This window comes from Triturus cristatus, chromosome 11 (assembly GCF_964204655.1).
Source record: "Triturus cristatus chromosome 11, aTriCri1.1, whole genome shotgun sequence".
In the NCBI taxonomy this organism is placed as follows: Eukaryota; Metazoa; Chordata; class Amphibia; order Caudata; family Salamandridae; genus Triturus; species Triturus cristatus.
In genome coordinates this window covers 341,895,076-341,918,615 of record NC_140594.1, presented here as the reverse complement: position 1 = coordinate 341,918,615, position 23,540 = coordinate 341,895,076, and the positions used below count along the sequence as shown (strand labels likewise).

Below are 23,540 nucleotides of genomic sequence, written 5' to 3'. Positions count from 1 at the left end.
ACTGCGACAGAGAGCATGAGATCGCGAACACGTCAAATTTTCAATCTGGAGAAGAATATTATCTCTAGCAGCATAAAACCTTCTGTAAATGATGATTTGGATGAAAAAAAACTCCTCAGATTGACATTTGGCTGTCCTTTTTTGGGCAAGGAGTCCTTTTTTAAAAAAAAGCTCCATCTCCTGTTCATTCTGCCTTTGGATTTTGAGCTTGAAGGATCATTCTTTGTGTCTGCTGCATCATTATCATTCAATTTGAGAACTTTTGAATTTGATATTTTACAAGTAGATTGGTGTTGTGTCTGTTTGATTGGGGGCATTGCAGTTGGTGCAACTACAATTTTGGTACTTATCATTCTTTTTTTTTTAATTGCTGTGGGTAGCCAGTAGGTACAACAGTATGTTCTAGTTGTTATAATTATCATTAGGTTTGCTCTCTGTTTATAATTCATCCCTACAGATATTTTAAAATTTTCTTTGCTATCTGTAAAAGTAAGCCCGGTACAACTAAACACAAACTGTATGTAATCCGGGTCTCCTTATCATCATCATGCATGCATTTCCTTTTTCTCCATTAACATATTGATATGGATATGGTAGTCTACAAAGATTCTGTTATTTGTTGTTTGTCAATGTGTACTGTTTTTCTTTCTCTAATCTTTCCCCATACCCCAATTCCCAACCATTCAACAAACCCTAACCCTCTTCTCCCGGGCTGTGTGACTTATTGAGGTGTGACTAAATTAAATGTACACCAATAATTTATCACATGCTTGCTGGGGTGGATGTGGCAAAAGCAACAGTACTTCAATGTCAAGGCAGGGTGAGGATATCCTTCTGCTTGCCCACCCATGAGCAGTAGATTTGTGAGGTAATTTTTTTACTAAAGGAACCTAATACATCAGCATTAATTGCTGGCATCGATTGGATTAATGGATTTGTTGTCATCCTCCTACACAGCACTAACAGTTAAGCTTGTGTCCAGTGTACTGTAGGCCTAGTCAAGTGACTCAACACAACTAGAGTTTATAACTCTGTGTACTAGGCTATCCCCACCACCATTATGTTTTGTTGTATTTTTGCATATTATTTTTTGGCAGTAAGTTCTGTACTGTACTTCATTCTACTACTCCTCGAAGAGTCTCTCTCAGGCTACTGACTGTCTCATTTTCTTTTTTTGCAAATGCTGCTGCCAGTGTATACTACTACTACTACCACCACAACCATGGCATGTTAGGAAAGAAAACCATCATCACCATGCAGTCATCACTGTGCCTAAGTTAAACATCAAGCAAAGGTAAGAGAAGTTTGGGGGAGGCATAATTAATAATGGACATGTTTTCATTAATTCAATTTCACACACCCCTTTGAGTCCAGTTGCAGAATGCATAGAGTATAAGAGACTGACAGTACTAGTAGGACAAGTCACTCAGTGAGGGGTGCCCCATCTATCTGTTTGTGTCTTACAACGTCAGCCAATTATTTAAATCAAACACGGGCTGTGGGTGGCCCTGCACCAGCAAGGAAAAAGTGTGATGTAAAACAGTAACCCCACCCAGAAAACATTAACAACATTGTATATAAAGTAGAAATATATTATTTAATCCCTTAACAAAAATAAACTATGTAAACAAATCCCACAACACCTGACCCACCCCTCTCCCTACTCCCAACCAATGTCCGTAAAGAAAAAGTTCAACCTAATGTTCAATTGTCCAAAGAAACCCCAGCGCCTGATTCCCACCCACCAAAAGAATAAATAAAAAGGGGCAATGAACAGGGTCTTATGCTCGTCGGGCTCGACTCTGGAGGACACGTACTTGCTCCTCTTGGCGGGCAACACGGTGCTTCAATGCGCGGCAGTTGCATCCACGGGGGGCAGCAGTGATGTTAAAGGATGGTCTGCGGCAGGCGGCTGCCAGATGGTGGCACCATAACACTGGAGGGCGGTGGCTGAGGCCCGGGGCATTGGAGGAGGCTGCAGCTGCTGCCACCTCCTCCTCCTCCTCTTCCAGAACCACCAGCCGACGGTATTCCCGCTGTATGGCCTCCAGCTTCCGGCACCGGGCCTTGGCTGCCAACTACTTCCTGTCAGGTTTCCCCTTGGAAGGAGTAGCTATATATCAAGAAGAAAAAACAAGACTATTGTAAAATATACTCTTAGCAAAGCAGTAATACAAATTAATTCTACACATAGTGGCACGGTAGCACTAACAATCACAGTACATAACATTTGTGGTATGTATCTATCCTCCCACTTTCTTGGACTTTAACATTTGTGGGAGTTTCAGGCATTCAACCAACCATGCATCTGATTCCTATCAGCCACCTATGCATGCATGCATCCCACGTATCCTTCTCTGCCAGTCATAAATATTAAATCTCGCCCGTTCTTCTTCCTTCCACTCTTCTTTCCCTTTTCATTCAACCCATCCATCAAGGTCATCTGATCTGACTTTTAGTCTTCTCCAAAAAACTTTCACAGCTGAGTTGAAATCAGATAGAAGAGGCCATTGGTTACTCAACACTCCCGCCACTAATGCTTTTACTAATGCTAAGTAAAGGGTGTCTTCAACCGTTCACAACAACCTCTTACTTAGTAAGTCTCAACTGTACAGTATACAGTACACCCTTGCAGTGAGTGTAATGTCAATAAGTAAGGATTAGGAATCTAACTTACCACCGCCCATCACTGCTGCTGGCTCACCCCCTGCAGCTCCTCCTGCAACTGCCGCATCCTCTCCTCCATCACCAGCCACGTCGCCTTCGCCACTGGCCCCGGCATTGGTGGTTGGTAGTGCGCCTTGAAAAAACATTACACATTTTTTAGGTTTCATATACACCTCCCTCTATTTTTCACTAGCAAGATTGAAAAATGAGGTAATAGTAATACATACATATACAACATACATCACTAGTACAAATCAGGTAGTAGTAGAGTAGACACTAGTAGTTATATGGTCCCTAAGGTCATTCTAGACTTTGCTTAGTTACCCCGAGCCATGCAACCATTTTGCCTTTGTGTCTTTTATTTTTGCACACGTTACCTCGCAGCTTGTTGTATAAAGACGCCTTTGAGCCCACATGAGCTCATACTGCTACTGTCTAAGAGCTGCGTACAAGGTCAAACAAAACAAGCCACTTTGTTATGGAGTTCTGGTGTTAGTCCATATTGCTTATCCATAAAAATAATACACTTTTTAGCACGAATGAGAAATGCTTGCAATATAGTAACGCACACCATTTTTCTCATAACAGATGGAAGATTCCCTTCTACAAACCAGAGCATTGCAGAGCTTATGATGTAACCAGTACTAGGTTCTTCTAAGGTGAGGGGTCCTCAGAATTCGCTCAGAGATCTTCATTTTTAATTTTATATAAACTACCTTCCTACCAAGGGGATGGTGGTGCTTCCAACACTGTTCAGTTATCATGATTTCACTTTTTTATTTCTTCGTGCTATGGACATGTAGTTGTTGTAAGTGTATTGTTTTATTCATCTGCATTTTGCTGTTGGTGCTGCATTATAGAACATTGTGCAGAGCTTGTCAGTTGCAAATAAAACTTTTGAACTTACATAGACTCGGTGGTATTTGGTGTGGATGGACTTACACGAGTGAGCGAGTGAAAGAAAGGGTGTGCATGTGCATTGCTTCCACGACTGAGAGGTCAGGAGTGTTATGTTCTGGGTTGTCTACTCATTGGGTATCTTGGGTGTGTTCGGAGAGTTAATAGTTATGATACACTACTATAACTAGTCGGGCAGGGGATTTTGGTGGGTTCTGATTGAGGTGTGAGGAAGGTCCAACCTCCCATCACCAACATCCTATTTTCTTGTACAAAGTTCTGTATGTGCAAAATCCCTACAACAGTAGTAGTATGTCCTATTCTATCAAAATAGTAAAATCTGGTTGGGCATTTTGTTGGTGGGAATTGTCGAAAAGCCTCAAGATTGATAAAGCCTCAAGATTAAGAAGACTAGAAGGAGTACAAGAGGACAACCCAAAGGACTGGACTCAATGGCCAGAGCAACAGGTGAATCTGAGTTTTATTTAAAAGCTTTTAAATGAAGAGTGGCCACCTGGGCAAGCTTAACTACAGACAGACTAATAGTCATAGCAGAGGCAGTTTGATGCAGGGATACCAAGAATTTAGAAACAGATAGTCTAGATCGAAGGATAATTGTTGGTTAAAAATAGCATTAGGAAACGGAAACAAAATATGGTGCAGTAAAAGTTAGTGAATAAGAATTATTAATATTAAAAACAGGAAGACTTACTGGGGCCAGCAGAAGAACCTTCGTCCTGGTCCTTCTGTCCCTGGTGGTCAACTGCTCCCGCCGACTCTGACCCCGTCTTCTTGCCCCTGGGTGCAGATCATGAAATATATAAGAAAGAAAGAGACAAACATTGATGATTGGTGTGAAACAAATAAAATATTTTTAAAAGACTGTCAAAAAAACATTTATGTAAACAACAATTGCAATAAAATTGACCTATCTAAACTGGTCGACAAGTTGTATTGGGGGATTCGCGGACCGACTAGTTATTATGTATCAGCACTAATCCAGTGTTCCATTCTGATTCCAGAATACTAACTAAGCCTAAGTAGTACCTACCACCTGACCTAGCCCACCTATTCCAGGCGTGCCAATTGTACATTAAGTAAGCATTTCCACTTCTTTTAGTCCTCAAAAATGCATAAATGGAGGACACATGCCTACATTTTTGCATACACCAAATTTTTGGTTGGTTGATGCTGATGTTCTGCTAGTGCTAAGCCTATTACCACTCACTGAACAAACTACAGGAGGACTGGGGTAAGCACTAGCAGCACTCAGCAGCACGTGACGTAACAGAGGGGGCGTCACGCAGACCACTAAAAAATTGCAAACTCATAATAAGTAACTAAACCTAAGCATCAATCCACCCCTATCTCTTGGTGACAGGACAGGACATAGGAAGGACTAGAGTCACTCTAGCATGTAATCACGCAAAACAAGCGCAAACGCAAAGTCGCAAATAAGTAAGATTAGTAGTGCAGAGGACCTGTGTCATAACAATCACAGAAGACTTTTAAATGTAATTTACCTATAATGTAAGCAGCATTCTAGCTGGTCGGAAAAAAAATATATTCGCAATATATTACACAGAGCAGAAGAACAGACACAAAGTAGTAATAATTAAATAGCTACTCAGGTCCTGCTCCCGGTCCAGGATATCGGACCACCGGTGCGTCACCTTTCCCCACCGTTGCCGACGCTTCCGGAGCCCGCACCCGGACCTATGCCTGCTGCCTGCTGCCAGGGTTAAGTGGAGGTGCGGCCAACTCCACATCCCCAAATAAGGTTCGTGCCTGCACCCGTTGTGGGCGTCGCCTTCTGCAATGAAGGCGGTAGCGGCTCTGGCTGCGATGAGCCCTGTGGCCCTTTGCCATGGTTCCGGGGTAGGCGGGGGCGTAAAAGAAAAGGTAAAAATTTAAAAAGTAAGTAAAAGAAATGAAAAAAAGTAGGTAATAGAAAAAGAGTGAAAAAGTAGTGAAAAACACACAAGAAGTGGACAAAAACAAAAAATATAGAATCAGGAAAATAGAGAGAGAGATAATAAATAAAAAAGATTTTAAAAAAGTTTCCAGAAACAAAGGATTGAAAAGATAGAGGGAAAATTGAAAAGGAGGCCCCAGAACCATAGCAATAGAGTGAAAAACAAGATGGCCGTGCTCATTGCGACGGCATGGGCAAGTTCACATGGTATTTTCCCCCGAGCACGCAGAAAGCGTCGCAAAAACGTAATATGCGTTCCCGAAAAGGATCGTTTTTGGTGCTCTACTGCTACTTACTCCTGTAAAAGGGCAACCAGTATTTAAAACACTTGCATGAAGACACCAGAAAGTCTTTGGGAAGTGTTGGAAACGTGAACATTTGGTCATATTTTGAATAGAACGAACTTATTAAAAATATGCGGGCGGCAAGTGATGAAGATTATGGAACCATTCTTCGAGATATAAGAATTTGAGTATTGACAGAACAGGGCAAAGAAGCTTTGCAAAGTCGGCTACTTACAAACTTGTTTCCAAATGAAAATGTAGCTCCAGAAAAAGTATACCAAACAGTTGGAGAAAATAAATCTATCATCTGCCTAATGCCAACAGTCCGCGAGTGTTCTACATTCAATAAAGCTGGAAAAACAACAAATAATAAAAATGGAAAATGGAAGCCATTGATAAAATAGAGCATGAAGGAATTACTATTATTTTGTTGGAAAATTAAAAACAAAATTAGATTCTTTAGAAAAATCTATATCTAAATTTGCTGATTTAGAAAATAATTTATTTGTATGTGAAAACTGTCGGGTAATTTTATGGCGTAATTTTGATGTGGAAAAAGGTTTAGTAAATGGAGCAGAGGGAAAAGTTGTTGATTTTGTTAATTATCAAAATAGAGATGGTATTGAATTTTGAAAATCAAATTTGATCAGATTGAAGAAGTAAAACAGATTGCTCATTGTTCTGTTCATTTTTTGCTTGTTAAAGATTTGTATGTTCGTAGAAAACAGTTTCCTCTTTCTCTAGCATATGCGGTGACCATTCATAAATCTCAAGGTTTAAGTGTAGACAGTGCTTTGGTTAACATTGGAAGTACTGTGTTTAGAGAGGGCATGGCATATGTTGCATTTTCCTGAGTCAGAACATTATCTGGATTGTATTTGATTGATTTTGATGAGAGAAAGATTAGTGCAGATGAAAATTGTGTAAGAGAGTATAATTGGATAAGAAAACAGTATGCTCCCAGCTCAGGTGAATATCCTGTATATGAAAAGCGTGTAGTAGGTCAAAAACAAAGATATGAGAATGTATGTAGTGAAATTGAAAAGAAGAAAAAAATCAAGACAAAGTTGAGATTCCGAACAAAAAAAAAAAAGGACACTGTTGAAGAGATTGTAGGATATCAGTTAGAAGATAGTTCAGGTATCAACTGCTATGCTAATGTAGTGGTGAACGTCGTATTTTTTCTAGAAAATCTCCAACACAAATTATGGAGAATCGAGAAAAAAGGTTTTGTTCCTTGTTGCATTCTATTTTTGAAAAATTGAGGACTGATAAAACTAAAATCCAAAGTGTTTCTGGTATTTGGAATCTTCTAGATATATGTTCTGGTTCTTCGCAATTTACACAGAATGTGCAACAAGATGCTCAGGAATTTCTTATGTATATGCTTTCAGTATTGGAAGATGAAGGAATACAAATTGAAAATCTGTTCGGACTTTGTTATGCATGGAAACATGAATGTGAAAATTGTACATTTACTTCTACCACTAAGATAGACACTGAAAGATTCATATATTTGACAATACCAGATTGTAAAACAGTGTCTTTTAACAAATTAGTTAAATCAGCTAATCAAAATATGGAGTGTTGCCAGTGCAAATCAGAAATGTTATCAACATTATTTATACAAAGATTTGGACAATATATAATTTTTAATTATACAAAATTGTAGAGCAGATGAAAGAAAATTGGAAACTTTAACAACATTTTTTCTAGCAAGTCAACTATCAATATCAGGAAGAACTTTCGTAGCAGTAGCAATTATTTTCCACGATGGACCTTCTACGACATCTGGACACTACACTGTCTATTTAAAGTGCAATAAAGGATGGACATATTGTAATGATGCGCATTTGGTTTTCAAATATCATTTGCCGAACAAATTACCAAATTCATACCTAATATTCTTAATGCCAAAGTTCTGAGAACATAATTCGGCCTATTGGGAATATGTAAATGTGAATTAATGAGATTATTTTGGATAATTTCAATATAAAGGATTTCAGGAATATCATTCGGCCTAGTGGGAAGATATTGATATGAATTAAGAAGTTTCATTTGGATATTCTCACTGCAAATGTTTTAAAGAACATTATTTAGACTATAGGGAAGTTATGAAGAATTGCTAATTCAATCATCGTTTCCGTTCTTTGATATTCTATTTCAAAAATTCATTTAGAAAGAAGCATTTTATATATTTGATATTTGTATTATATGCCATGTTATTGAGGATGTTTATTTTAGGAAATGTGAAGAGATAGTTGACTTTGTGATTTTTTTGCCCGCTGTTATATGATGAGTAATATTGAAATCACTGTCTATGGTGAAATTCAATATATTCTGAGAACAGCAAAAAAGGCAAAGGGAAAATGGTATATAATGGAACGATTGTGTTGTTTTCTTAAAATTATAATATTATATTATATTATGTTATAACTGTATTTCATATTGTCTTTTACAGACCCTAATTCTAAAGTTTGAAAGTTTTTAAAATTTAAATTATAGAAAACAACTGTAAAAATCCTTTTGAATGCTTTGATATCTACTATTGTACAGGTAAGATTAATTACCCCAATACTATCCATGCACTACTACATTCACCTCTGCACTATACATACAGCCCTCTAACCGCCTAGACACTACTCATTAACATCTTAAATTCCCCAGGTACTATCCATGCAGTCCAGCAATCACCCTGTCACTCCCAATGCACTCCTTGAGTCACCCAGCCTGTACCAAGAAGTAATCCAATCCCTCTGCCAATATCCAAGCACTTATAAATTCACTCAGGCGCTTTCCTTGCAGTACTCTAATCGTCCAGTCACTACCCATGTAGCCATGCAATGACCCAGTTACAAACACATGCACTGCTGCAATCCTTGGAGTGCTACCTATACAGTTTAGTAATCTTCCTGTTACTACATATGCACTCCTCCATTCATCTAGCCAGTCCCATGTCTTTATCTAATCACTGCACCAAAACCCAAGCACTTATAAATTCACCATGCTGTCAACTTCCAGCACTCTAAGTATCCAGTCACTATCCATGTACTTGTACAATGACCCAAGCACTAACACATGCAATGGTACAGTCCTTTGAGTGCTACCTATACAGTTTAGTAATCTCCATGTTACTACCTATGCAGTCCTCCAACTACCCAGCCAGTCCCATGTCCTTATCCAATCACTCTGCCACAAACGAAGCACTTATAAATTCACTATGCATTCTCCTTGCAGCACTCCAAGTATCCTGTCACTATCCATGTACTCATGCAATGATCCAGGGACTAACACATGCACTGCTACAATCACATGTGCACTATCCATGCAGTCTTGTAACCACCTACTCAATACTGATTCACTCCTGCAAATACCCAGGTAGTACCCATGCAGTCCATCAATCACACTGTCACTCCCCGTGCACTCCTCCAGTCACCCAGCCACTACCACACACTCTCCTTGCAGTACTCTAATCATCCACTCAGTACCCATGTACTCATACAATGACCCAGTCACTAACACATGCACTGTTGCAATCCCGTGATTACTACCCATGCAGTCCTCTAACCACCTACATACTTCTCATTTGCTCCTTCAATTCCACAGGTAGTACCCATGCAGTCCAGCAATCACATTGTCACTCCCCGTGCACTCCTCCAGTCACCCAGCCACTACCATGTACTAATCTAAACACTCCGCCAATACCCAAGCACTTATAAATTCACCATGCTGTCAACTTCCAGCACTCTAAGTATCCAGTCACTATCCATGTACTTGTACAATGACCCAAGCACTAACACATGCAATGGTACAGTTCTTTGAGTGCTACCTATACAGTTTAGTAATCTCCATGTTACTACCTATGCAGTCCTACAACTACCCAGCCAGTCCCATGTCCTTATCCAATCACTCTGCCACAAACGAAGCACTTATAAATTCACTATGCATTCTCCTTGCAGCACTCCAAGTATCCTGTCACTATCCATGTACTCATGCAATGATCCAGGGACTAACACATGCACTGCTACAATCACATGTGCACTATCCATGCAGTCTTGTAACCACCTACTCACTACTGATTCACTCCTGCAAATACCCAGGTAGTACCCATGCAGTCCATCAATCACACTGTCACTCCCCGTGCACTCCTCCAGTCACCCAGCCACTACCACGCACTCTCCTTGCAGTACTCTAATCATCCACTCAGTACCCATGTACTCATACAATGACCCAGTCACTAACACATGCACTGCTGCAATCCCGTGATTACTACCCATGCAGTCCTCTAACCACCTACATACTTCTCATTTGCTCCTTCAATTCCACAGGTAGTACCCATGCAGTCCAGCAATCACACTGTCACTCCCCGTGCACTCTTCCAGTCACCCAGCCACTACCATGTACTAATCTAAACACTCCGCCAATACCCAAGCACTTATAAATTCACCATGCACTCTCCTCACACTCCTCGAATCACAGAGGCACTTCCCATACACTCATGCAATAACTCAGGCACCACCCATGTACTGATGCAATCACTTATGCACTACTAATGCACTCATGCAATTACTCAGACATTACCCATGTACACATCCAATTATGCAGGCACTACCCAGATTGTCGTGCAAGCACCTGCGTACTACTAATGCACTAATGCAATCACCCAGGTACCTCTCATGTACTCATGGAATCACTCGTGCAATAGTTATACAATCTTCTAACCGTCTACTCAGTACCTAAGCACTCATCCAATCACTCTTAAATTAGCAAAGCAATTATCTACTCATCCAGGCAGTATTCATGCACCCATGTAATCATGCAGATATTATCAGTACACTTCATACACGACATAGAAGTTTCTCTTTTTTAACCAGAATAAGTAGTTCTAACAAGAACTGTTTTCTTTCTTCTTTTGGTATTTTATATTTTTTTGTGATTTTTTAACTTTTTTACATTTTATTGGTGTTTTTCAAAAAGGAAACAAAAATAAACAGAGTAAACTGTTAAAACTTTCACAACATTTTGCAATTAGTAACATTACAAAAACAAAACAAAAAAATTAACAAAAGTGGTTTGAGATTGCAAATGCAATTGTATCTTTTTATTGTTCTCCAATGCAGAGAACTTTGTTGCATTTTACACAACTCTGTTTAAGTCTCGCAAATTCAGGCTTGATGCTGGTTGTCATGGCAGTTGGAGAATCAGATGATGTGCTTGCACCTCCAGATTGGGCTTGTTCTGCAGCCTGCTTCACCATTGCACGACGATGTTGCTCTCGTGCAAGCGCCCTTGGATGAACAGTCTGAAAATGCTTCAGCATGGATGAGGTGCCACATGAATACTTCTTTTCCGATCCATGTGACAGGACCTTTTGGCACAAAGTACACGTAACTTTCCGTGCATTCACTTTCTTTTGTCCTTCAGGGATGGAAAAGTAAGCCCAGACAACACTTTTGAACCTTTCCTTCACTGGTTCTGGTTCATTATCTTCTTCCTCTGGATGAACCTGTGGTGGAATGTTGAAAGAAGCCATTTGTCCTTGCTGTTTTTCAAAAACACCAAAAAAATGGGGAAAAAGTAAACAGAAATCACAGCTGCAGTCTCTCTGCTGAGATTCTGCAAAGAAGAATAAAATATGGGTGGGGTATTGAAACTTCCAGAATGAAAAAGTTATGAACCAATGAAATTCTTCCTTTGAAAAATTCACCTGAATTTGCGCACCATGCACGCACACCACGTGCACCCATCACAAAGTCTCAAAAATATATTTACTAGTAATTTATCTTTATTCTACTTACAAAGATATCATTTTTATAAAAAAAAAGTAAATAATCTCTTGGTTTATTATAGATGTAAAAGTTATATATATATATATACATATAGAAGCTAAAAAGTCATGGAGAATTTGCGCACAGTGTGAGGACCGCAACTCCGTGCGTAATAAAACATGGGGTCGTAATTCACGCACACGTCGCTTATGAAGCTCGTGTCGTACATGACTTTACCAAAATGGCGGCTTGAATTTGCGCACCAATCGAGACGGGTACACGATGAGTGCGGGGCTCCAATTTTAAAAAAAAATGAATATTTTAAAATAATACAAAAAATTCATAATAATTAAAAAAATAGGAAAACATATTTTTTTTAATTATACTTAGAAAATAGCATTTAAAATTCCTTTGAAATTCACTGAAAAAAACATAGGTTTCAGACATGTTATAGTTAGAAATTAGCATTTAAAAAACCTTAGAAATTCACTGAAAAAACCATAGGTTTCAGGGACATTATAGTTAGTTGGACATTTCACTCGTACAAAACCAGAGAAATTCGGCCGTTATAGTTAGTAGAGCTAACTATAACTCGCGCCCCTGCAATGCGCTGCTGATGACGTCACATATTACATCATTCATGATATGGTCAGTGACATCACTGATGACATCACTGATGACATCTCAAATGACATCCCATAATCAGGCATTTCGTGGTCTTGTGAAATCATTTAACAAGGCCATTTCCTTGGGGATGTTAAGGTGTAGTGTACTTATAAGTCACCCCACACTCATCCCACATTGCTTTCAGATAGGCTGATATGAAGTGTGTGCTCCTATCTGAAATGACCTCCTTAGGTAACCCAACCATGGTAAAAATACCATGTAGGGCTTTTAGCCACCACAGGGTCAGTGACTGTTCTAAGGGGAATTGCTTCTGGATACCTGATCGCGTGGTCCATCACCACCAGGATAAACAAATGCTCAGAGGCAGTAGATGGGTCTAGAAGACCAACAATTTCAATCCTTTCCCTCTTCACATCACAGGTAGTGGGTATAAAGGGAGCCTTTGGCTTCTTACCTGCTGCACCACAGGCCTGGCAAGAAACACAGGAGTGATCAAACTTCTTTACTTTTTCTGACATCTGGGGCCAGAAAAATGGTTGACTAACCTGTCCTAGGTTTTGGTCTGCCTTAGATGTCCAGCTAAGGAAATGTCATGGGCTAGTTTAAGGAAGAATTCTCTGTACTGTTGAGGGACCACCATTCCTTTGGTTGCACCTGGTTTGGGGTTCCTCACCTCATTGTACAGGATTCTTTCCTCCCAGTATATCTTATGGGTGCCGCTGGCATCACCTTCCTCCTGTTTGACAGCCTGTCTCAGGCTCTCGGAGTGGGAAAATTTTTTGTCTTAGGCTTAAGTCCTCTCTGGAAGGACTAACTGCTCCTTGAAGTTCTGGCAGGTCAGGGACATCTTTAAAAGGAGCACCCTCCTGATCAAACACTAGGCCTTCCCCTTGAGGATTAGGGTCCTTCAGGTCCTGTGAAGTTGTCGAAGTGGCCTTGCCAGGCTTTCTAACTCTCCTCTTGGTTCTAGGTAGTAGCACCTTAATTTCAGGCTCTACCACCCCCTGACTTTACCAGACCATCTTCTGTGCTCTAGTGGACACAGATACCCACCCACTCAGGGAGACCAAGCATTGCTGCATGAGTCGTTTTCTCTACCTCTGTCCAGGCAAATGTTTTTGGTCATTGCCCAGCAGGCACCCACTAGGATGGCAGTTGACACAACAACTACCAGTAAATCTTTCTCGCTCAAAGTATACCAGAGCTATGAGATTTTACTCGTTTACACTGTCAAAGTTGACTATCTGATGCACTTCATCAGGCATAATCTGACCTGGAGAAACCAACTTGGCCATAACCTTGGTAATGCTGGCACCTGTATCCATCAAGGCATCAAATCCATTCCCATTTATTTTTTACCACTGTCTGTACTTTACGATACTAGTAGGCCAGTGAGCAAAAGGTTACATGTTCTTGCCACCAAGGGAAACTAATGTAGCTTCAGTATAACAATTGAAGCTCCCAGGGAGAACTTCCACCCCAAGCCCCACACTGGTAATACCCTTGGGATATCACCAGTGAGTGATTTTCTGTGTGCATGCAGGATCACCCCTCTTGTGCCTACGCTATTTACATTTATTGCACACCCCAGTATTTGTTACACTCCGGGTGTAACTTTTCCAAGGTACAAAATGTAAGATGTGTCCTTTCGCCACTGAATTGTAGATCACTCATAGGTATCCGCCTTGTTAACATTAATGCTGCCTTCCAGTGTCTGTGTTACCCCTTTGTGTATGCTCCAACACATTTTTCTGTACTCCTCTGGGGTAATGAGTGCCTCCCTAATGTGGGTGTAAGATTCTGTCACCTCATTCTCAAGTGTCAGCAGCCTATCTCTCCCTACTGTTGAAATGAGCTCCCACAGTAAAGAGTCCCAAGCTTTTGCATCCACCTATCTTATCCTGGGAGCTTTCTAATAGTATCCCAGCCAATTGTCTATGACGGTTCAGTGACTTAATATCGAGAGACAAAATATCGACTACACAAAATATCGATGCCAAAATATAGAAAGACAGAATATCGACTCCCTATCTACAAACAGGTAAGTACCAAAATATCGATTCCAAAATATAGAATGTTAAAATATAGTTAGAGAAAATATCGATTTTTAAAAATGTATTAAAAATAATATAAAATAATTAATTATTAAAAACAATTAAATAAAACGTACATAATATAATATAAAAAAGCTTAAAATGTAAACATAATAAAAGTAATGCAAAAAAAGTAGAGATTTTGTTGGATAGTGAGAGCGTAAAAATTACTATTCCCACTCCAGTGACTCCAACAGTAGGGAAAGCGTTGGATAGCGAAGGGGTAAAAACTATTCTCACTCCAATGAGTGCAACAGTAGGGAAATCGTTGGATAGCGTAGGGGTAAAAATTACTATTCCTACTCCAGTGAGTGCAACAGTAGGGAAAACGTTGGATAGCGGGAAGGTAAAAATTACCATTCCCACTCCAGTGAGTGCAACAGTAGGGAAAGCGTTGGATAGCGTAGGGGTAAAAATTACTATTCCCACTCCAGTGACTGTAACAGTAGAGAAAGCATTGGATAGCGTAGGGGTAAAAATTACTATTCCCACTCCAGTGAGTGCAACAGTAGGGAAAGCGTTGGATAGTGTAGGGGTAAAAATTACTATTCCCACTCCAATGAGTGCAACAGTAGGGAAATCGTTGGATAGCTGGAAGGGAAAAATTACTATTCCCACTCCAGTGAGTGCAGCAGTAGGGAAAGCGTTAGATAGCGTAGAGGTACAAATTACTATTCCCACTATCTGGCCGCCTGAGTTCCCACTGCCTATTTCAAACAGTCAGACTGCTAAGAACCTGGGCTTCTATTTTGATAGCAATCTTTCCTTCTCTAGCCAGGTTTCTCGTCTGACAGGTTGCTGCTTTGGTCTCCTCAAAATCCTGAGAAGATTCCTTCCGCTGCTGCCTCAAACGACTAGGGAATCAGTGGTCCGGGCACTTATTTTGTCCCGCTTGGACTATGCCAATGCCCTCTATGCTGGGCTCCCAGCTTATGCACTCAATAAGCTTCAAGTTACCCAGAATGCGGCTGTCCGCATGCTGGGAGGACTGGGCCCCAGGCAGAGTGTTCATGGTTACCGACGCTCCCTTCACTGGCTACCGATTAGGGCCCGGATAGCTTTCAAATCTCTCACCCTTGCTCATCGCGCCCTGCACAGACAAGGCCCGGGCTACCTTCAGAAACGGTTTTCGTTTTACGTGCCGGGGCGACACCTGAGGTCTTCCTCACTCAGGCTTATGAAGGTGCCCTGTTTCCAGCGTCATAGACTAGGTGGTGCTTCCCTGGTTGTGTTTGCTGCCCGCGCCTGGAATGCTCTTCCCGTTTCTCTCCGAATGGTTGAAGACATTGTGGCCTTTAAGAAACTGTTAAAAACTTACCTCTTCTCGTAGGGCTGAGTCGAAATTCTTTCTCCCTGATCCGCGTCGGGACACTCTTTGAGTATCTGTGCGCATAATAAAAATAAATAACATAACATAACTGCAGTGAATGCAACAGTAGGGAAAACGCTGGATAGTGTAGGGGTGAAAATTACTATTCCCACTCCAAAGGGTGTAACAGTAGGGAAAGCGTTGGATAGCAGGAGGGTAAAAATTACTATTCCCACTCCAGTGAGTGCAACAGTAGGGAAAGAGTTGGATAGCGGTAGGGTAAAAAATACTATTCCCACTCCTGAGAGTGCAAAAGTAGGGAAAGTAATGATTTATTTTTAAAATAAGATTACATTAATTATCAATACCAATAAACAGTTAATTAAAATTAATCACGAATTACCATTGAAAAAAACGTAATTAGCAATTAATAAAAATTAATTACCAATTAATACAAATTAATTACCGATTAATAATTAATTATCAATTATCAATACAGTTAAATAAAAAAATATTATTTACTTTATTACAATTAATTTACTTCCCACCCAATTCCCCTATAAACCCACAACCCACTCCCAATAATAAAAAATACAATTAACATTATTATCAATTAATCAATTAATAAAAATAATTTTGAAATTAATAAAAATTAATTAGCAATTCATACAAATTATGTACCCATTAATACAAATTAATTACACATTAATAATTAATTATCAATTAATCATCAATACACATAAATGAAAAAATTATTATTTACTTTATTACAATTAAATTACTTCCCACCCAATTCAACTACAAACCCACACCCCACTCCTAATAATAAAAAATACAATTAACATAATTATCAATTAATCAATGAATATACATTAATTACCAATTAATAAAAATTAATTACCAATTAATAATTAATTATCAATCAATTAATTATCAAAACATATAAATATAATTAATATTTAATTAACCATAATTAAATTACTTCCCACCCTATTCCCCTATAAACCCACAACCCGCTACGGAATTAAATTACGCAAAAATTAAATTACATAACATTCATTAGTTTAAATAAATTAAACATACATTATAACAATAATACATAATTTTAACACATATACTACCATACATAACACTAAAAAAAAATCGATATTATACATATCTATATTTTTTAATTCGATATTATGGTAATCTATATTTTAAAATTCGATATTATGGAATTCTATATTTTTAAATTCTATATTATGGAAATCGATATTTGGTACCCCAATTTCGATATTCTGACCTATCTATATTTTGATACTTTGATATTCTGTCCACTCTATATTTTAACTTCGATATTCTGGGCAGTCGATATTTTGGAATCGATATTTAGGGTGTTCACCGTCTAGGACATCCCCCTCCGCGTATTTTGGAACAATACCCCTGGGTAAACTAGAATCATAGAAACCCCCTGCAGTTACCTATGCTTCTCTGGTGTTGCCACCATATCTTGGGATTTTATCCCCAGCTTGACCCTTCTCTCATCTATGGCCAACTTATTCTCTTCCAGGGCCAGCATCGTCTCCTGAATCTCTAGGAGGTTGTGCTGGGCTGTTAGGTTCAAACTAAGGTCTCCTCATTGAGAAAGTGCTCCTTTCAATCCCAGACAGGGAGTTGAGCCTTGATTGAATTGTTAGGACTCCACTTTCATTATACCAATCTGTTTCCACAACATCCCCATCATCCTCCCCTTCCCCACTGTCAGTAGGGGTGCTCTCCTCTTCCTGCTGAACCTTGGCCATCCTGGATTCTTCCCATGCCCTCTTGAGATCCTCCTTAGATGCAGTATTTCATGGATAAAAGTTATCTTTCTCCACAGAGACCTCAGGGTATTAATCTTGAATGTAAGCAGGGAGCCAAGTTGATTCCCTGCTCTCCATCTTTGAAGATTTTCTAGAAAAACCTTTTGCTACTTTTGAATTTTTCTTCTGAAGAACAGGTGCCCATGGAATTTTAGAACTTGGCAACTTCTTAAACTTTTTTTCAGTGTTGACTTGGAGATCTCTTTCATTAGGTACTAATTAATTAATTGTCTGGTAGGCTACACACACGTTCTGGATTCTACCGCTAGTCACCAATGTGAGGATTTGGGTGTATTTTATGGCAAGACCAGAGGCTAACATTATTTCAATCTATATTATCACAACTGCTCACAGAAGCCCCTTTAAAGAGTACAGAACTTTAACAAAATTCCAATATCAACAAAATGCCAGAACCCCCAGCCATCATCCTTCTTTTTAGCTGCTCGCAGAAATAAGTACGTTTTTAATTTCTTGTACTAAGCATATCAGTGGAAGAGTGTTTTAAAACAAAGGGGTTACCAAATGTGATTGTTTAACTATGTAGTATAAGTGGAGTAAATTGTGAATGTGGAGCATGTGTGGATTCCTTTTATATTAGGTTTGGATTGTATTTACTGAGTTAGATGTGTGCGGCGCAGTGACTATGTAAGCATATGTTTGAATGTTTTTTAAACATTTCCATGCCACGTTAGGTGTGTGATTTAGAATATTAAGGCACAGTGGTTTCACACTGAAAAGGGTATTTCAAATGAAAAAGGCCCAGTATTGCCCCAGGGAAGCACTAATTATAACACCGAAAATTAAGAAAAACAATGATCGCATTGTCAGCATAACCACCTACTCCCCTGTTGACAATCAAGAAAAGAAATGTATATTGAAACACTGGCTACTGTGGAATGCAGGTGAATTGCAGTTAGAAAGACCATCAAAGATCACTTAGTGAGGGCTAGCCTTCCCATTACCGAACTTACACAAACCTTACTGGACATTTTGGGGTTGACCCCTTGCTTGAGGCATTTCAAGTGTGGTAATTGTAGTGTCGCCCATTCACAATTGATACCAGGAATTTTGCACATAATAATGTGTACATTGTGGTAAATCAATTTTCTAACTGCAATACTATAAATGTTATATATGCTATTATCTGCCCTTGTAAAACAGACAAGGGCAGACAACACAAAAAGTTAGGTTTCAAATTTGTCACCACAGGAGCCGCATCTACTGCAAAGTGAGTAATGCACAACTGGTGGACCGCTTCAAACTCAAAGGCCACACAGAGAATGATTTACATTGGCAAGTTATCCCAGCGGTTAAGCCCCACCCAGAGGCGTAGACATAAATTAATTACTGAATAAAGAAGAGTTGAGGTGGACACTTCAAACTAACAGCTTGCACACTGGCTTGAGCAAAGCAGAGGACAGGACTAATCTGTTATAATTGTTCTTGTTTTTGTAGAAAATACTCTATGCTTCTAAATTTTGAAAATATTCTGCCTTGTCCCACTAATATGTTTTAATTGTCCCACCTATCGCTACACTAGCCCTCATCATGTACAGAATTCCTGTAATGTCCTTCAATTGTAATTGACTGGTTCATTTGAAAAATCCCTCATTTAGATATAAGGTTTGGAAACATAATATTTTCACGTTATGGTCCAAATGAGGCATTCCAATGGACTTTGTTGATGTATTAGAATTGTAAGGATTGACTGACATGCTTTAATTAGCTTCAGATACTGATTCCATCTGTTGCTTTCCTGTACTTTCATATAAAAATTATCCATGTGTAGATGGTATGATAATCAATTTGTTGCAGTAAAAATGTACATAACCAGTTTTTATGAAGGTAATCTTCGTCTATGTCACTGTAAACCATTTATTTCTTTAATTCTTCCAGAATTTTCAAACAATGTAACGGTGGCCACCACTGTTTCTCCCCTCCCTGCTAGTATCAGTTGTTCTCTCAATCCCGTTAGTTGCACGCATGTGCACCACTTCTTTTTAACTGCAAACCAGCTTCCAACAAAGTCATTGGTTTTATTCAGACTTGTGATGGACATAGTGCTTGTGGTCTTCACTGTGGTAATGCATTTAAGCACTAACTTCTCTACTATAAACAGTAAAACCTTCCCACTCACTCCTAATCCCCCATTGCTATATCTGTTGTAGTGAAGCTGGTCCTCTTTACTTAGGGAGCTTCTAAGAAGCAAATGGGGTGGCACACGCAGCCTACTCTGACAGTAGCTATTGATTTCCTTTGTTTCCTAAGCGCTATCTTACTTATCACTGTGCTCCTTTTTCAAGATTGTATTGATGCGTGGTTGCATGCTCAATTCCATCCACCTTTTCTTGTTTGATTTGCAAACTACAGTAATTTCCTTTCCTATACCCCATGGTGAAGTGATGTGACACTTCATTGCAGGATTAGGTTTGTGTCATGTTAAATCTACTCACTATGCTTTCAGTAATCTTTCCTCAATAATTTGACACCTTCTTTCTTTATTTCTCCTTAAATTATCAAGAATTATTAGAGTGTCACACTTCTTAGGAATATATCACACCATTGGGGGATGATGTTAGGCTTCTGACACTTCCTTCTCTCATATAGTTTCTTTATCATTTTCCTTGTGACACTTTGTTTACAGTATGATGTACAACACCAAATCACATACGTACATGGAATTAGAGGTCATTGCCTTCCATAATGGCTGATACCATTATTAATTTATTTTCCCCTTTATTTCTGTTTTCTACTTTCTCCCCCTCTTTTACATACCCCATAATCTTTCTTAATTTCCCATGCGTACCTTCTTTGCAGGGTTTTTTAGTCTCAGGCATGTACATTTAGGTCCTGATGATGATCCCGCTATTAAAAAAGTGGGATCAAAACGTCGTCAACAAGGAGTACCATGGCTATCGCAAATTTATTTTGTCTAAAAATGATAGCATTGGTACATCAAAATAAGATGTGACATAATTTGTTCATTATTTTTCTAGTCACTAAGAAAATTTCTGAGCTATGTAAAACTTTTTTCGTTTCCTTGCTTGTTTCCCACTCTTATTATGTCTCTGTTTGTTATATGATTTAATAAATACCTATTTTTTCATTTGATTTCCTTTTACATAGAATTAATTTAGTTTCTATAATCATTGTTGATTGGATTTATAGTGAGGGACTACTTATTCCTTTACAAAAAAGATAGATTACTCAACCTTACTGTCCCACTAACGAATATATCTTGATATGGCCAAAGAAGCATATGTTGCTAAGAAGGCTCTGGATGTTGAGGAGTTAAGGGAGTGGTACAAGAGTGCAGTGTGTCTCCTAGGAAACGTTAAGATGGCCATATCTGTGCAGAGAAGGAAGATCACCTTTTTTAAAATAGACCTAACGTTAGTTGAACTGGACAATTAAGTGGCGGGCCAAGAGGCAAATTGGGATGCTTTTTGGTGACACATTTATAAAGTAGATATCCAAGTACATTGGGCCATTCAGGTTCTTGCAAAAGTCACAGCAGAAGATTCAAAAGGCTTTGACCGGCTAGTTTTTGGTGGGCGGGGCGAATGAGCGGTAAATTCCCTGGCCGAGGATGGGGCATCAGTAGATCGTTGTTTAACGAGGATTCAGGCCCTTCCAGTACCAGACCTCCTACCAACCAAGACATTTTTATCTTTAGAGACAAAGATCAAGTGCTACAGGAGGCCGTCGAACACTGGAACAGGTAAGACAAGACCCTTCTGTTACCCAGTTAAAATTGGAAGGCAGACTTGCTCAATTTTTTTTTAGAGCTGGACTCAAATGACAAGAGATCCATGGGTTCTTCAGACGGTGTTAGAATACCATATAGATTTTGAGGGAGAGCCAGTACAGTATCGGATTCCAGAAATGATAAGATTCAATTAAGGTCTTTCAGATCTAGCTAGCAGGGAGGCTCTAGCTCTAGGCAGGAAAGGTACGATTGTGGAGGTGAGAGATGAATTGAAAGGATTTGTAAGCAATATTTTCCTAGTGGAAAAGAAGGACAAAGGCATGAGGCCTGTTATAAATCTAAGATATCTGAACAATTGGGTTGCGTACCTTCACTTCAAAACGGAAGGAATACATAAGCTAATGGATGTGTTCCAGGTAAGAGATTGGATGACTCTTAGGTTTGATGGATGCTTATTTGACGGTTCCAATCTGGGAACCACATCAGAGGTTTCTTCACTTCAGATGGGTGGAGAAAATGTGGAAGTTTGTTTGCCTACCATTCGGTCTGTCTTCCCCCTCCTGGAGATGTCGGTAGACTTACCAATTCTGCTACTTGAATTTCAGGAAGCACTGTTGGGACCATTAGAAGAAATGCATAAGTTGATAATAACAGATCAGTTGAGACTGGTGGCTTGGAAAGATTTGGGTGTATCTGGGATTTGCCAAGACTTTCACAGGAGGTTTCAGTTCTTATTAGAGAATCCTGGGCTCCGGACAATTAATGTGTATATATCTGCTATTGCTGCAGGACATGTGTTGTTGAATGGTGATTCCATAGGGCAGGATATTTTGGTGAAGCATTTTATGAGGATGGATAGATAGACACATTTCTTTATCCAGTTAAATTGCTAAGCATAAAATATATAAAACAAGATAAAAACACAATAAAAGCAAACACCTACATAGAAACTTAACTCATTATGCAGAATACATAAAAAGCTAGTCAGACTATCAGCAACCACCATTTTACAAAGCGCAATAGATAAAAAATGGATCCAACTATCAACAGGTGCCACTTGATCCAAGATAAACAGGGTTCAGTAAATTAAGAAACATTATCCAAGAAAAACAGATGCGCTATGGCCAAGCACCTCAAATCTCTGATTAAAAAGAGACCCTTACATACACATGTACAGACGCTCCCCATCATGGTGAGGAAAAGCATGGCCGGTCTCACTTGAGTAAACTTGTCATCCTTCAGAATCGGAATAAAATACTTTTTCCATGTGAGAGAATAATAATGCTCAAAACTTAACAACATGCAACAGTGTCTGCCCTAAGGCACCATCAAACCCACAAGACCTAAGCGGCCACCTGCCACACATCCTTTAGAAAAACTAACCAGTGGGCAAAACAAATTCATCCTCAATCTGGATAAATGACATCCAGATTAGGTATAGGTCCAAAGAACTAAACTGTCAGGAAGTAAACCCACACTGATGCTTTACAATATTCAATATCCTCATGGTTGGCCGAAAGAAACAATAAAAACATTGTTTATCTCACTTGCAGTAATTGTAGTGATCCCTTATGGTTGTGTAAAAAGGCTGGGATGACCCAAGGTTAAAAATGTAGACGTTATGTAATCCAGCAATGGGATGAACTTATGGTTCTCCAACAAAAGGAAGTCCTAAATATTCAGTCTGTTCTGTTAAGAATGGGATCACTCTATAGCCAGATAAAAATCCAGCTTAATACAGACCTGAGTTTGAGGACATCTGAGATGTTACTTGTGCCAAGTTCCTCATAGACCTCAAATTTGGAAGTGCTCAATGGGACACCTAAAGCTTCCTGATGAACCTGTTTTATTCTCACTGTATTAGGTCACAATCCCAGTACCCCCAGGGCCATGGCTGAGACACACTTGGCCTTATAGACTTTGATCAAGGCATTCACAGCTTTCCTGCCCCTCTCATGAGCCATCACTGCTCTACACAGCCTGGCAAGGGCAGACTTCTTTGAATGAAAGGAGGGGCCCCAGGAGTGTTTGTCACCAAACAGGATGCCCAGGTAAATGAATGAGTTCACCAGGGCAAGTCTGGCTTTCTGACAAAAATGACTCCTTGATTTAACAGGCTTAAACCCCAACATCATAATGAATGATTTTGCTACATTTACGGACAAATCCAGACCCTCCATAAAAGATGTCGGTAGATTTACCAATTCTGCTACTTGAATTTCAGGAAGTTATGTTGGGACCATTAGAAGAAATACATAAGTTGGTAATAACAGATCAGTTGAGGCTGGTAGCTTGGAAAATATCTGGTGTATCTGGGAGGTGCCAGGACTTTCACAGGAGGTTTCAGTTCTTATTAGAGAATCCTGGGCT

At 39.3% G+C, this 23,540-nt stretch overlaps 1 long non-coding RNA gene across 1 annotated transcript in view; it reads right to left on the bottom strand.

Annotated features, from left to right (window-relative positions):
• Positions 1-1,683: 1,683 nt before the first annotated feature.
• LOC146784145 (uncharacterized) overlaps positions 1,684-23,540 on the bottom strand; it is a 38,079-nt gene continuing 16,222 nt past the window's right edge. The window contains exons 2-4 of the long non-coding RNA XR_014970680.1: positions 4,277-4,362; positions 2,678-2,800; positions 1,684-2,113 (exon numbers count right to left, since the gene is read on the bottom strand). This is a non-coding gene — a long non-coding RNA (uncharacterized LOC146784145). The remainder of the gene's footprint in view (positions 2,114-2,677; positions 2,801-4,276; positions 4,363-23,540) is intronic.